At 42.5% G+C, this 13802-nt stretch overlaps 1 protein-coding gene across 2 annotated transcripts in view; it reads right to left on the minus strand.

Moving 5' to 3' along the window:
- The window catches only part of Acaca (acetyl-CoA carboxylase alpha), a 273487-nt gene that overhangs the window by 252144 nt on the left and 7541 nt on the right, over positions 1–13802 (minus strand). The window lies entirely within an intron of this gene.

The following is a 13802-nucleotide window of genomic DNA, read 5'->3' on the forward strand; positions in this document are numbered from 1 at the left end:
GTAATATAAGATTAAAAGTTATATTTACTCTCCCACAGGTAACCAATAACACTGATACTTCTTTTATAGGCATAATAAGTGTATGTGCATATAAGAGACATATATTACATAGCATAATACTCTCCATGCTACTTTCAACATAACGCCCTCTTTCCCCCACTAATACATTACTGTTGTATTTCCAATTGCCCATTAATTTCCTTGTGTTTATTTTCAGTGTTTTGTGTTTTTGGTTTTTTTGTTTTTGTTTTTGTTTTTTTCAAGACAGGGTTTTTCTGTAGCTTTGGTGCCTGTCCTGGAACTAGCTCTTGTAGATCAGGCTGGCCTCGAACTCATAGAGATCTGCCTGCCTCTGCTTCCTGAGTGTTGGGATTAAAGGCATGCGCCACCACCGCCCGGCTTTATTTTCAGTTTTAAAGGCAGCTAGAATGCTTTCTTTCTGAAGGATCTGTATGATGACCCTTTTGTTTTGCTAGACAAGGTCTCATATAGCACCGCTAGCTCTGAGTTCACAATGTAGCTAAGGATGATCTTGAACTTCTGATTTTTCTCTCTCTAGCTCCCAGGACTAGGACTGTAAGTGTACACCACCCTACCTGCTAATATTCCAATACAGCACTCCCCCCTCCTCACTGTAGCCCAGGCTGGTCTGATCTTAATGTGAGATAGACTGTCACGATCTTCTTGCCTCAGCTTCCCAAGGGCTGAGATTACATCCTGAACCACCTGCTCAGCTTTCCAGTACTTTTGGATAGGTACAGAGATGAGGGCAGATAGTTGCTTGGTGCAAACAAGACAAGTTCACAAAAAAATTCCACTTTGAACTTTTGAGGCTATTGCTTAATGACTGAGTAAACAGCTGTATGTGTGGGGTGTTAAAAGGGTTACTCTGAAGCCAGGCACAGTGGGTCAATCCTATAATCCTAACACTCAGACAGCTAAGGCAGGAAGACTGCTGTGATTTCCTCCAGGTCAGTGTGGACTACATAGTGAGTTCTCTGTAAACCTTGGCTACAGACTGAGACCCTGTCTCAAAATAAAAAAAAAAAAAAAACAACTTTAAGAGAGAGTAATAGAATGTAAATAACTGAAAGCAGAAGTGGGGACTAATTTGAAGAAGAAAGAGGCCAGTGGGGTAAAAGTACAAGATTCAAGTATGATACTTACATATGAAACTCTCATAATGAAACCCATTTATTCTGTATGCTGAGCAAAACAACAGAAAATAAGAATGGCTACTAGAAAGGTTTTTCCCCCTAAAAATAGATTATTTTGTTAAATAATATAAATATAAAAGTATAAAGGGTTAGGGAAGATTGCTACTCTTCCACTGAACTGAGTGTGGGTCCTAGGACCCACACCAGGCAGCTCATAACCATTTGGAACTCTAGTTCCAAGGGCCTTAATGCCCTCTTCTGGCTTCCACAGGCACATACACGTGGCATTTACTCACACAGACCCCCCCATATAGACATAAATTTTAAAAAAATCTAAAAAATATTAACACTTAAACTATGCATATATATAAATTGCATTTGCCATGTTTCCATTTTTAGATTTATTTAGTGTTCACATGTGTTTTGTCTTCAGGTATGTATATGCACCACATGTATGTCTGGTACCTGGAGTGGTGAGTTGACATGGGGTTGCCAGGAACTGAACTCTCAAGAGCAACAAGTGCTCTTTGCTGCTGAGCATCTCTACAACTGTGACCAAATCAAAACTGACCAAACTGTGGTGGCACACGTTTGTGATCCCCCTACTCGGGCAACTGAAGCCAACCTGGGCTACATAATGAGCTCAAGAATAGCCTGTTCTACATAGAAAAGAAAAATGAAGCTGACACGGGACTCTGGATATCTGGAAGTGCTAAGCAAGCATTAACATTCTTCCTTTCCTGCACCCTGAAGCTATGCGAAGGTGGGCATAGGAGCAGCAGCAGCCCTAACCACTCTCTACCCCCACTTCTGATTCTGGACACTCTTTAAACACTACCCAAGGGATTCTGACCTGAAGTGTTTCCCCAGCGTTTAGATTCAGCTATTTTCCAAGAAGAGTTACTTATGACAAGGAGCCACAAACCCTTTCCAAATGGACGCAATTTGCCTAGCCAGGTTAAGAGACTACGCTCTCCCTCCCCTCCCACTCTCAGAATTTCATTCCTGAGTTCACACAATAGCCCTCATGTTGTCTTGAGGACTTGCTATTTCTTCTATCAAGTGTACTTCCTGGTTCTTGTCCTTGAAGTCTGTTAACCCTGTATGAATTTGTGTATTTTTAAAAATAGTTTTTCGAGACAGGGTTTCTCTGTGTGTAGCCCTGGCTGTCTTGGAACTTTTGACCAGGCTAGCCTCAAACTCCCAGAGATCTGCCTGCCTCTGCCTCCTGAGTGTTGAGATTCACCACTGTGTATGTTTATATTGCTTTATATTAGTAAAGCATCATATCTGTAGTAAACACACAAATTGTGTGTTGATGGCCCATCACTGAACGGATGGTTGAGGGAGGCAAGTCTCAGCTTGTGTTTTTGTTTCTTCCCAATGACGAAGATGGTCCCCAGGGCCTTGTATGGTCCACAGAGGTGTTCTACATCTCCAGCCCTTTTTCGTTTTTACTTTTTGAGACACAGACTAACTTATCCAAACTGACTTTGAACTTGTGATCTTCCTGCCTGTTGCACCTGAGTAGCTGAGATTATAAACCTGTGGCACCAAGCCTGGCTGCATGACTCCTTTGTACAAGAGAATCAGGTAACCTTCTAAAAGTTGCTATTTCTTTTCTATGTAAGAATTATTTACTTTAATTATGTGTGAGCCTATGTGGGTATAGTGTCACAGATGACAGGGGTATCCGGGGCTCCTGAAGCTGGGCTCCAGAAGGTTGTAACTTGCCTGACATGGATGCTGGGAACCAAACTCAAGTTTTCTACAACAGGAGTATCCCCTTAACAGCTGAGCCCTCTCTAGCCCAAGCTGCTACTGGTTTTTTTTAGACAAGATAGATCAAAGAGGGCCCATACTGTAATTGTTAGTGGGGCTTGAATTCATCTCTTTGTTTATTATATTACTACTACGACTTTTAGACTCTGAGACAGGGTCTCACTGTGTAGCTATAGGTGGCCTGGAACTTGCTATCATTATGTAGACCAGGCTGGCCTCAAGTTCATATAGATCCATTTATCTTTGTCTCCTAGCTTCTGAGATTACATGCATGTGCGACCACATCCAGCAAATTCATCTCTCAGTTCATATTATTTGTTGTTACTAATTTTTAAAAAGATTTATTATGTATATAATAGTCTACCTGCATATATGCCTGTAGGCCAGTAGAGGACACTAGATCTCACTACAGATGGTCATCCACCATGAGGTTGCTGGGAATTGAACTCCAGCTCCTTCCCCATATCTTTGTATCTGCCCTTGCAGTCTCCCTCCAAACAAAGAATAAAATAAAATTTAAGAGAAAAAAGAAAAAGGAAAAATCTCATGGAGGCTGGAAGCTGTAGTGTGACATAGTAAGTCACGCAGTAAACCCTTTTTTTCCCATACACCTTTACTTGCAAGTGTTCATTTCAAAGAGTCATTAGTCTGGACCAGGTGGCGGTGGTGGCGCACGCCTTTAATCCCAGCACTCGGGAGGCAGATGCAGGCGGATCTCTGTGAGTTTGAGGCCAGGCTGGTCTACAAGAGTTAATTCCAGGACAGGCTCTAAAGATACAGATGAAACTCTGTCTCAATAAACAAACAAACAAACAATCAGTCATTGGCCTGTTTTGAGGCCTCTGGTTTCTACTACACTAATACACTGGGCCTTCACTGGGATTCCTCTTGGATATCCTGTTGTCCTGTGTCATGGAGATCTTGCAGCTCTGGATCTGCAGAACCAGCTCCTTCATATGCTCCAGTAGATCACAGATGGGATGGGCCAACTCCTAGCCATGGTTCTGAACCTGGGTAGCTGCAGAGTTGGTCAGCCTGCCAGCTTGCTCCAGTCCTCAGCACCAGGGTGAGCTCTCCAGCATTGCCCTGACTAGTTCACCCTTTGCAGCACTGAGCACGGGGCAGGACCAGCCAGAGGCCCTGTGTTCACGCCTTCAGGATCGGTTCACCCACACCTACACCATCAGGGCCAGTAGCTCCACTGGGTTGCCCAGGTGAGGTGCAGGAGCCACTCTCCTGAGTACTGCAGCTAGTGAGGGACAGGGACAGCTCTCCTGCTCTTATGACCTCAGTGCCTGCTCTCCCACCAATCACAAGCAGAGACAGGGTTTCTCTGCAGCTTTGGAGCCTGTTCTGGAACTCGCTCTTGTAGACCAGGCTGACCTCGAACTCACAGAGATCTGCCTGCCTCTGCCCCCCAAGTACTGGGATTAAAGGTGTGCACCACCACCACCCGGCTCAATATGTATTTTTTTTAAATATTTATTTATTTATTTATTTATTATGTATACAATATTCTGTCTGTGTGTATTTGCAGGCCAGAAGAGGGCAGCAGACTTCGTTTCAGATGGTTGTGAGCCACCATGTGGTTGCCGGGAATTGAACTCAGGACCTTTGGAAGAGCAGGCAATGCTCTTAACCACTGAGCCATCTCTCCAGCCCCAATATGTATTTTTTTAAAAGATTTATTTGCATCACTTTTTATTTAGGTGTGCGTGTGCATGCACACCTCGAAAAGTCAAAAGGTGGTGTCGGAATCTTAATTCAGGTCCTCTGGAAAAGCAGCAAGCATTCTTAACTGCTAAACTGTCTTTCTAGGCTCTCTTCCCCACCCCTCAGCCCCCCCCCCCCGTGTGTGTGTGTGTGTGTGTGTGTGTGTGTGTGTGTGTGTGTATGTGTGTGTGTGTTTAAGACAGTATGTTTGTTCATGTGTAACAGAGTCCCACTGTGTAGCTGTAGCTCAGGCTGGCATGGAGCTTGATTTCCAACACATTTTTATTTCTTTCTCTTTTCCTTATCCAATAATCTGACCGGAATTTTAGGAATTTCAGGCAGAATAAACCTGTTCTCCCCCCAGCGTTCCTTTCTTCGGTGCCACTCAGCAAACAGAAACCCTATTTTGCTCTCTGGGCTGTAGTTCAGGGACTTTCACTGGACGCCTGTGAATTTGTGCCACCTAGTGGCGAGAACTAATAACTGCATCCTGAAAAGCACAGGGCATTCATGAGTCAAAGGCAACAAAGTTTAAGTCACGATAAAGGCGAGGTCCATATTACTGCCCAGGGGTAAACAATCCTAACCGCCTGAGAATGTTCTGCTTTAAGTCTCATTTTCTAGAAGATTTAATAAAATGGGGGAGGTATATTCAGAAGTTTGCAGCCATGGGCTCTGCAGGATTAGATGGTGCCCTGAAAACTTTTCCGGGATCTTACTCAAGCCACCCTCCCTCCCCGCAATGTGCTGGAAATGAAGGATAAGCAGTGCAGGACAGAGGGTCCTTATTAACCTCTAGAAGAATCGAACACCCTGCTGAGAAGAAGTTGAAATGGAAGGCTTTGAGCCAGGTGTACAGGAATATTAGTTTCTCATCGGCTGACTATGCTCAAGCGTGCTTGTGTCTATGACTGTGTCAAGAAAAATTCATAAGGGGCTGGAGAGATGGCTCAGAGGTTAAGAGCATTGCCTGCTCTTCCAAAGGTCCTGAGTTCAATTCCCAGCAACCACATAGTGGCTCACAACCATCTGTAATGAGGTTTGGTGCCCTCTTCTGGCCTGCAGACATACACACAGACAGAATATTGTATACATAATAAATAAATAAATATTTTTTAAAAAAAGAAAGATTCGTAAGTTTTGAGATTTATAGATTCAACTTTGCCCAGGCCGGGCGGCTGTAGTGCACATCTTTAATCCCAGGATTTGGGAAGCAGAGGCAGGTAGATCTCTGAGTATGAGGCCAACTTGGTCTACAAAGTGAGTTCCAGGACATCTAGGGCTCCATAGTGAGGCCCTGACTTGAAAAAACCAGAGCCTGACTATGTTGACAGGCTGGCCTTAACTCAGAGATCTGCCTGCGTCTACTTCCTGAGTTCTAGAATTAAAAAGTATGTGTTACCATGCCCAGACCTCCTCTCCCTCCTTCTTCTTTTTTTTTTAAGATATATTTATTTATTACTTTGCCTGTGAGATGGCTCAGGATTTAAAGGTGCCTGCCACCAAGCCCAAGAACCTGAGCTCCATCCTTCTCTGGGACTTACATGGTAGAAACTTGCAATATCTGTTGTCAGTTGTCTTCTGAACTCCACACGCACATGACATGCTCCCCACCCCTCCACAAAATAAAAAAATTTGATTTTTAAAAGGTTAATTTTTTTTGTTTTGTTTTTTCGAGACAGGGTTTCTCTGTAGCTTTAGAGCCTGTTCTGGAACTAGCTCTTGTAGACCAGGCTGGCCTTGAACTCACAGAGATCTGCCTGTCTGTGCCTCCCAAGTGCTGGGATTAAAGGCATGTGCCAGCACCGCCCAGCAAGGTTAAATTTTTAACTTATGTGCATATGTGTTTGCCTGCATGAGTTTGCATGTACTATGTATATGCAGGAGCCCCTGGAGGCCAGAAGAGGGCATCAGATCCCCTGTAACTGGAGTTAAAGATGGTTGTGAGCCATCAAGTGGGTGCTGGAACAGAACCCAGATCCTCTGTAAAAGCAGTAAGCACTCCTAGCCACTCTCCAGTTACTGTGTTATCGTCTTATATGCATTTTATTTTTGTTTTTGTCTGTTTAAGACAAGGTCACATTTAGCCCATGCTAGTCTCCAAATAGCTACAGACAAGGATGGTCTAGAATTCCTCATCATCCTGCCTCACTTCCTGTGATATAGATATGAAAAATTTGCATTGGTATGGATCTTGGTTTACTGATACAAATTTAAGGTCAATTTTGTTATATGCATATGTATTTCTGATCTTGATTAAGGTATTGTGATTGTGTAGTTCATTTTTAAGGATGTAATATATAATTAAGAAATATAGGTTAATAGATAATCATCTATAATAGTCAAGTTTATAGTCATGTTAGATTTTCTAGATGTGCATAGATATATTTCAGATGGATAGGCATTCTTCGTATCTTTCAAAGACTACAGAATATGGCATTTAATGTTTTAATAACTTAGGACTTTTCATGACAATGAGACACTCTGCTCCTGGCAGCACCAATTGCTTTGAGAGGAAGATGGGCATCAAAGAGGCTCCTTATGGAGTTTGATAGCCATTTGGGCAAGAAACTGCTCTTGCCTGAATTGTTGCATAAACTGGACATGCAGGACCCATAGAGCATTGACTGCTGAACTTGCCTAAATGTGAGACGATCCTTCGGGGTTCCTGCTTCATGAAAGAGTCTGCAAGACATTCTGCAGGATACAGAAGAAAGTGACTGAACTGTCTTTGAAATTTCTGCTTCATGGAAAAGTCTGCTGGATACTATGGGCTTGTAGGCTGAAGATGGATATCCCAATGGTACAGAAGAACTTTGGGTGACTGTCCAGGCAGCAAGATGTCTCTGTCAATTCTAGAGTTTTGGAAGTTGTTTATAATGCGCTTCCTGTTTACTTAGCTAATATTATATCCTTCTGGAGTCTTTGATGGAGTTGAAGAATTTATAGTTATAGTTTTCCTTTGTTATGATAAAAGATAAAGTAGATATAAATATTGTAACTGTAATTCTTGCTAAAATTTTACTATGTTAAAGCCTTCCTTTTTGTTTAAACAGAAAAGGGAAAACGGTGTAGGAGGTCCTTCTTTCTAGGTGTTGCTTGTATTGGTTAATGAATAAAGAAACTGCCTTTGCCTGATAGGACAGAACTTAGGTAGGCAGAGAAGACGAAACTGAATTCTGTGAGGAAGAGAGCAGAGTCAGAGAGATGCCATGGATCTGCCACCAGAGTAAGACATGCTGCCAAAGCTTAGCCAGTAAGCCACTGCCACGTGGCAATACACAGATTAATAGAAATGGGTTAAACTAAGATGTAAGAGTTAGCCAATAAGAAATTAGAGCTAATGAGCCAAGTAGTGTTTTAATTAATATAGTTTCTGTGTGATTATTTCGGTTCTTGGGGGCTGGGACAAAAAAGCAGCTTGACTCTGCTTTCTTCCTCCCAGAATTCAGTTCTGTCTTCTCTGCCTACCTAAGTTCTGCCCTATCTGGTCAAGGCAGTTTCTTTATTCATTAACCAATACAAGCAACACATAAAAGGACATCCTATACCATACCTGAGTAGAAGTTCAAGGTCATCCTCAGTACCTAGGAGTTGGAGACCAGTCTGGGCTATGTGAGACTCTGTTTCAAAAGAAAAAATGTTGTCCTTTATATATATATACACATATATTTTTTTAATATTTATTTATTTATTATGTATACAGTATACAATATTCTGTCTGTGTGTATGTCTGCAGACCAGAAGAGGGCAGCAGATGGTTGTGAGCCACCATGTGGTTGCTGGGAATTGAACTCATGATCTTTGGAAGAGCAAGCAATGCTCTTAACCACTGAGCCATCTCTCCAGCCCTATACACATATATTTTAATAAATAAACAATCAGGATTTGAGGTTCTAGGAATCCCATTGCGCTTAAGCATTTTTCTTCATTTTTCATTTCGTGGCTGGATTTTAAATCCTCTTAAAGCTTAGCCTAAAAAGTTCTATAAAACTAAACATATTTTTAGGAAAACTTCCAGCTCTCCCAACTTTTTAAAACATTTATTTTTGAGACAAGGTCTTACTATATATCCTTGGCTGGCCTCACAGAGATCCACTTGCCTCTGTCTCCAAAATGCTGAGATTAAAGTTGTGTGCTTTATTTATTTATTTACTTATTTACTTACTTTGAGAAAGAGTCTCTCTGTTTTGTTCTGGCTGTCCTGGAACTCTCTATGTCGGTCAGGCTGGCCTGGAACTCAGAGATCCATCTGCCTCTGCCTCCCAAGTGCTGGGATTAAAGGCCACTACTTCGTGTGCTTTTATACTTAATGGACATACAGTAACTGCACATATTTATGGGCTTTAATGTAATATTTCAACACATAAATACAATGTATAATGATCAAATGGGGTAATTATTTTTATTACTTTATGCCTCATATTGGGAACCTTCAAAACCCTCTTCTAGCTATTTTGAAATGTTTACTAAACTCTTCGTCTCAGTCACAAGTGCTACAGAAAACTAGAACTTCTTCCCAACAAGGTCTCCATCCTCCACACCACCCTGTTTCCGTCCTTCCTCCTCCCGACACTCCCAGGCTCTGTAGCCTCAGTTCTGGTCTCCATTTCTCCGAGCTATGTTTTCAGCGGCCACTCATCAGTGGAAGGATTCTGAAGGACTCTCCTCTAATGTATGATAAGCAGGTGGTTGGGCTGTCAGCGTATTCTAACCCTATTCTCTTTTGCTTTGCTTGGGTAATTTTTATGTGTTGATGGGTTTTGTTTTTGTTGTTGCTGTTGTTGTTGTGTTGTTTTACTTTTGCATTTTTTTCTTTTTTGAGAAAGGGTTCCATGTAGCCCAGGACAACCTCAAATCCACTATGTAGCTAAGTCTGGCCTTAAAATCCTATTCTAGTTTTACTTCCTAAGTGCTAGAATTGCAGTTGTGCACCACCACATTTGAACCTGTTAAATTCTTTTTAAAAAAAATCATTTATAGCACGTACTGGCTTTGTGGGAGCCTAGGCAGTTTGAATGCTCACCTTACGAGACCTGGATAGAGGTGGGCAGTCCTTGGGCTTCCCACAGGTCAGGGAACCCTGATTGCTCTTCGAGCAGATGAGGGGGGGGACTTGATCGGGGGAGGGGGAGGGAAATGGGAAGCGGTTGTGGGGACGAGGCAGAAATCCTTAATAAATAAATAAATTAAAAAAAATCATTTATAGGGGCTGGAGAGATGGCTCAGAGGTTAAGAGCACTGACTGCTCTTCCAGAGGTCCTGAGTTCAATTCCCAGCAACCACCTGGTGGCTCACAACCATCTGTAATGGGGTCTGGTGCCCTCTTCTGGCCTGCAGGCATACATGGAAGGAATGTTGTATACATAATAAATAAATAAATATTTAAAAAAAAATCTCTATAGAATTTTTTTTAAAAAATCATTTATTTATTTATTTAACCATGTGTTCAAATACCTGTGTGTGCCATGGCATGCATTGAGGTCAGAGAACACGTCAGAGAACTCAGTGGTCTCCTTATACCATGTGGGTCTTAGGAAATCAAATTCAGATTATCAGGCCCGACTATAAGAATAACCCACTGAGCAATCTGTTTGGCCCTATTCGTTCTTTATATTAAAATGAGAGTAAAGAAAAAAACAAACCCAATTGTCAATTTCTAGGAGCTGTTAGCACTCAGAAAACAGAGACAAGCTGATCTCTGTGAGTTCTAGGCTATCCTGGTCTACAGAATGAGGTTCAAGACACTGAAGGTTACACAGAGAAATCCTGTCTCAGGGGTGAAAAAAGGAAAAAGAAAATGAAAAATACGCAAAATCCAGCAATATCTACACCTCAGGGATAAAGTTCATTTTCAAAGCAAAGGGGCACAAGTCTTTATAATTCAAGCTACTTAGTAGACAAAGACATGATGATCACTTGGACCCAAAGTTCCAGGCCACCAGGGAACACACAATGAGATCCTGTCTCAAAACAACAAAAACACCAAGCACACCAGGGCACGCCATAAAGCACCTTTGCTCAACCGTTTTGTCTGAGTATACTGAGGATGAACCTGGGCAAATGGCACAGGAGAGGAGTCTGCTGGACCCTCTCCTTGCTGGCTATCACTTTCATCCCCAGCAGAACTCTCCCATCTACAGAAGAAGGAATCTGATTTTTATCTATGCTTCAGTGAAATCCTTTCACTCCAGCGCCTCCCTTCTTCCTGCTGGGTTAACTTTAACCTTTTATCTCTGCAATTAATTATTAGCACTTGATGCTACTACTTAAGAACGAGGGCTCTGCCTTCCTCTGAGGTAATGAGGAAAACTGAAGCAGCCTCTCATCTGTTGCCCACGACCTTCTGTCATCTTTCACGAAGTCCTCGACGTCACAAACACAGTGAGCTTTTCAAAGTGCAAACTACAGCGTGGCTTTGCAGCAGAAAACTACTCAGTGACTGATCACACACGGGCTCAACAGTTACCTCCAATAGAAATCAGTCAGGGGAGGCGGCAGACATTTGGTGTCCAGCTCTTGGAAGTTCAAGTGCAGCCTGGACCATGTGAGAAGGTCTAAAATAATGACCTAAACCTCACCAGGTTTTCCTATTATTCATGTTTGTTATTGTTATTACTGTTTTGTTGGAATTAATGGTGTGTACCACCCTCCCCCCCACCACCACACACACACTTTGAGACAAGGTTTTTCTGTGTATATCCCTGGCTGCCCTGGAACTTACTTTATAGATAAGGCTGGCCTCAACCTCACAGAGATTTACCTGCCTCTACCTCCCAAGTGCTAGGATTAAATGTGTGTGCCACCATGCTAGGCTAATAATTGCTTCTTCCTTTGGTGGGGGTCAGTTTGAGACAGGATCTCTTATGTAGCCCTGGATTCCTGCAACTCATTATATAGACCAGGTTAGCTAGAGTTGAGGCTCACAAATGTGCCTACCTCTCTCTCCCACGTGCTGGGACAGCCAGAACTACACAAAGGAACTCCCCTCCCCCCAACTTCTGCCAAAAATTTCTCTTTGGATATGCTCTAAATATGCTCTGGATTCTCAGAGCCATTCTACGTCCTAAACTAATTTTTACCACCTCTGCTTACTGAGAAAGCAATGGTCAGCAACTGCCAAGAAGCTTGCCTCTCCCTATGCTGCTGGTCTACGTTCTCCATGGGTGGTCAGCCTCCGCGTCACTGACACGGGAGTAACACCCCCTCCTTGAAGGGGTTTCCTAGGACTGAAATGAAAAGCACAAACAGAGAGTCTTAAACACAGCTATGTTGGTGCTTTGCTCTGTCATTTTGAAAAGTGCGTTTGTGAGGACTTGATTAAATAGTAGAGAGTTGCAGAGAAAAATGTTCTTGCTGTGATTATAGATTCTAGAAAATTAATACAATGAGCAGAGACACACTGAAAATATGTGTTGTCTGTGCAAAAACACTCAATTAGAGTCATTTATATAATCCACTTAACATTTAAGGCCTAATTATCATGTAGCACTTTAACAATTACACATATCATTAAATATGCATCGGATTAACCTTTTCTGGGTTCCTTCCATTTGGTTGCAGTAGGAAAGTGCACACTGCCCCCAAAGAACAGTCTTCAGCTAATCACTCCCAATACACAAGTCTGTTCACTATCACAGCCATGAGATGGGACAGACTCCAGCTCATCTCCACTTGAGCCTACTGTTCTCATACATTTGCCCATGACCTTGACATACCCAACACTCCACTTCGCTCCACTTCGTGTAAAGTGTGACAAAGAAACTGTTTACCTGCCCCTTGTTCTAGAACACTATAGGTTTCAGGAAATAGGAGTCACTGAATCAAATAATAGAAATGACATAGTGCCCAAGACTAAATAACAGAACCTTGAACAACTTCTGTTTGTCTAGACAGAGTTTCTCTGTGTGTATGTCTGGCTGTTCTGGAACACATTCTATAGAACAGGCTGGCCTTGACTCACAGAGATCCATCTGACTCTGCCTCCCGAATGCTGGGATTAAAGGCATATACCACCACCACTTGTAGAAAAAGTTTATTTTTTAATATTTTAAATTATGTGTATGAGTGTCTATGTGTGTGAGCATATGCACTTATGGACTACGTGTGAAAGCAGTGCCCATAGAGACCAGAAGAGGGCATAGGATCCCCCTGGAATGGGACAGGGGTTTTGTGCAGCCAGGTAGATGCTATGAACCAACTCGAAGGATTCTGGAAGAGTAGGCAGTGTTCTTAACCACTGAGTTATCTCTCCAGCCGCAGTCTCCTGGTCCCATGCGATGCTGGGATAGAATTAAAAGCTTTGTATACACTAGGTAAATACTCTACTGACTGAGCTACGTTCCCACCTTAAGACTGTTGAATTGGGTATTATTTTCACTTTATACATAAGAAAAAGGTCAGAGAAAGGTAATGACTTAGTGAAATTCTTTTAGTTGTTGTTTTGAGACAGGTTCTCACTCTATTGCCTAGGCACACTTAGAACTAGAAGCATGCCTCCTGCTCGTCAGCTTCTATGGGCTGGGATTGTCACTGCCAGCCACCATGCCCAGCTTTAACTTGGCTAGAATTATTTTTAACTTATTTTAAATTTCACATTTATTTATTATTGTGTATATGTGTGTGATGTGGGATGTCTGTCTGTATACTGTGAATATGTTTTATTACCACTGGTTAATAGAGAAGCTGTTTTGGCCTATGGCAGGGCAGAATATAGCTAGGCAGGAAAGCCAAACTAAATACAGGGAGAAAGAAGTTGCTGGAGGGAGGCACCAGCAGTTGCTGGAGGAGTAAGGTGCCAGAACATTACTGGTAAGCCATGGGGCACGTGACACTATATAGATTATTAGAAATGGGTTAACTTAAATATGTAAAGCTAGTCAGTAAGAAGCCTGAGCCATCAGCCAAACAGTTTGGAATTAATATTAAGCCTCAGAGTGGTAATTCGGGAACTGGCGGGCAGGAGAGAAACCTCCAGTTACATGTGGGCATGTGTAGTAGGTGTATGTGTCCACAGGCCAGACAACGCATGTGGAGGTCAGGACAGCCTGCAGGGACCAGTTCTTCTTCCACCCTGTGAGTTCTAAAGCCGCAAGCACTTTTGTCTGCTGAACCATCTTGGCAGCCTGACTTCTTTTTATTGTTGTTGTG

The sequence above is a fragment of the Microtus oregoni genome, unplaced genomic scaffold (genome assembly GCF_018167655.1).
Source record: "Microtus oregoni isolate MIOR12 unplaced genomic scaffold, Mior012 000015F_ref0000493, whole genome shotgun sequence".
Lineage (NCBI taxonomy): Eukaryota > Metazoa > Chordata > Mammalia > Rodentia > Cricetidae > Microtus > Microtus oregoni.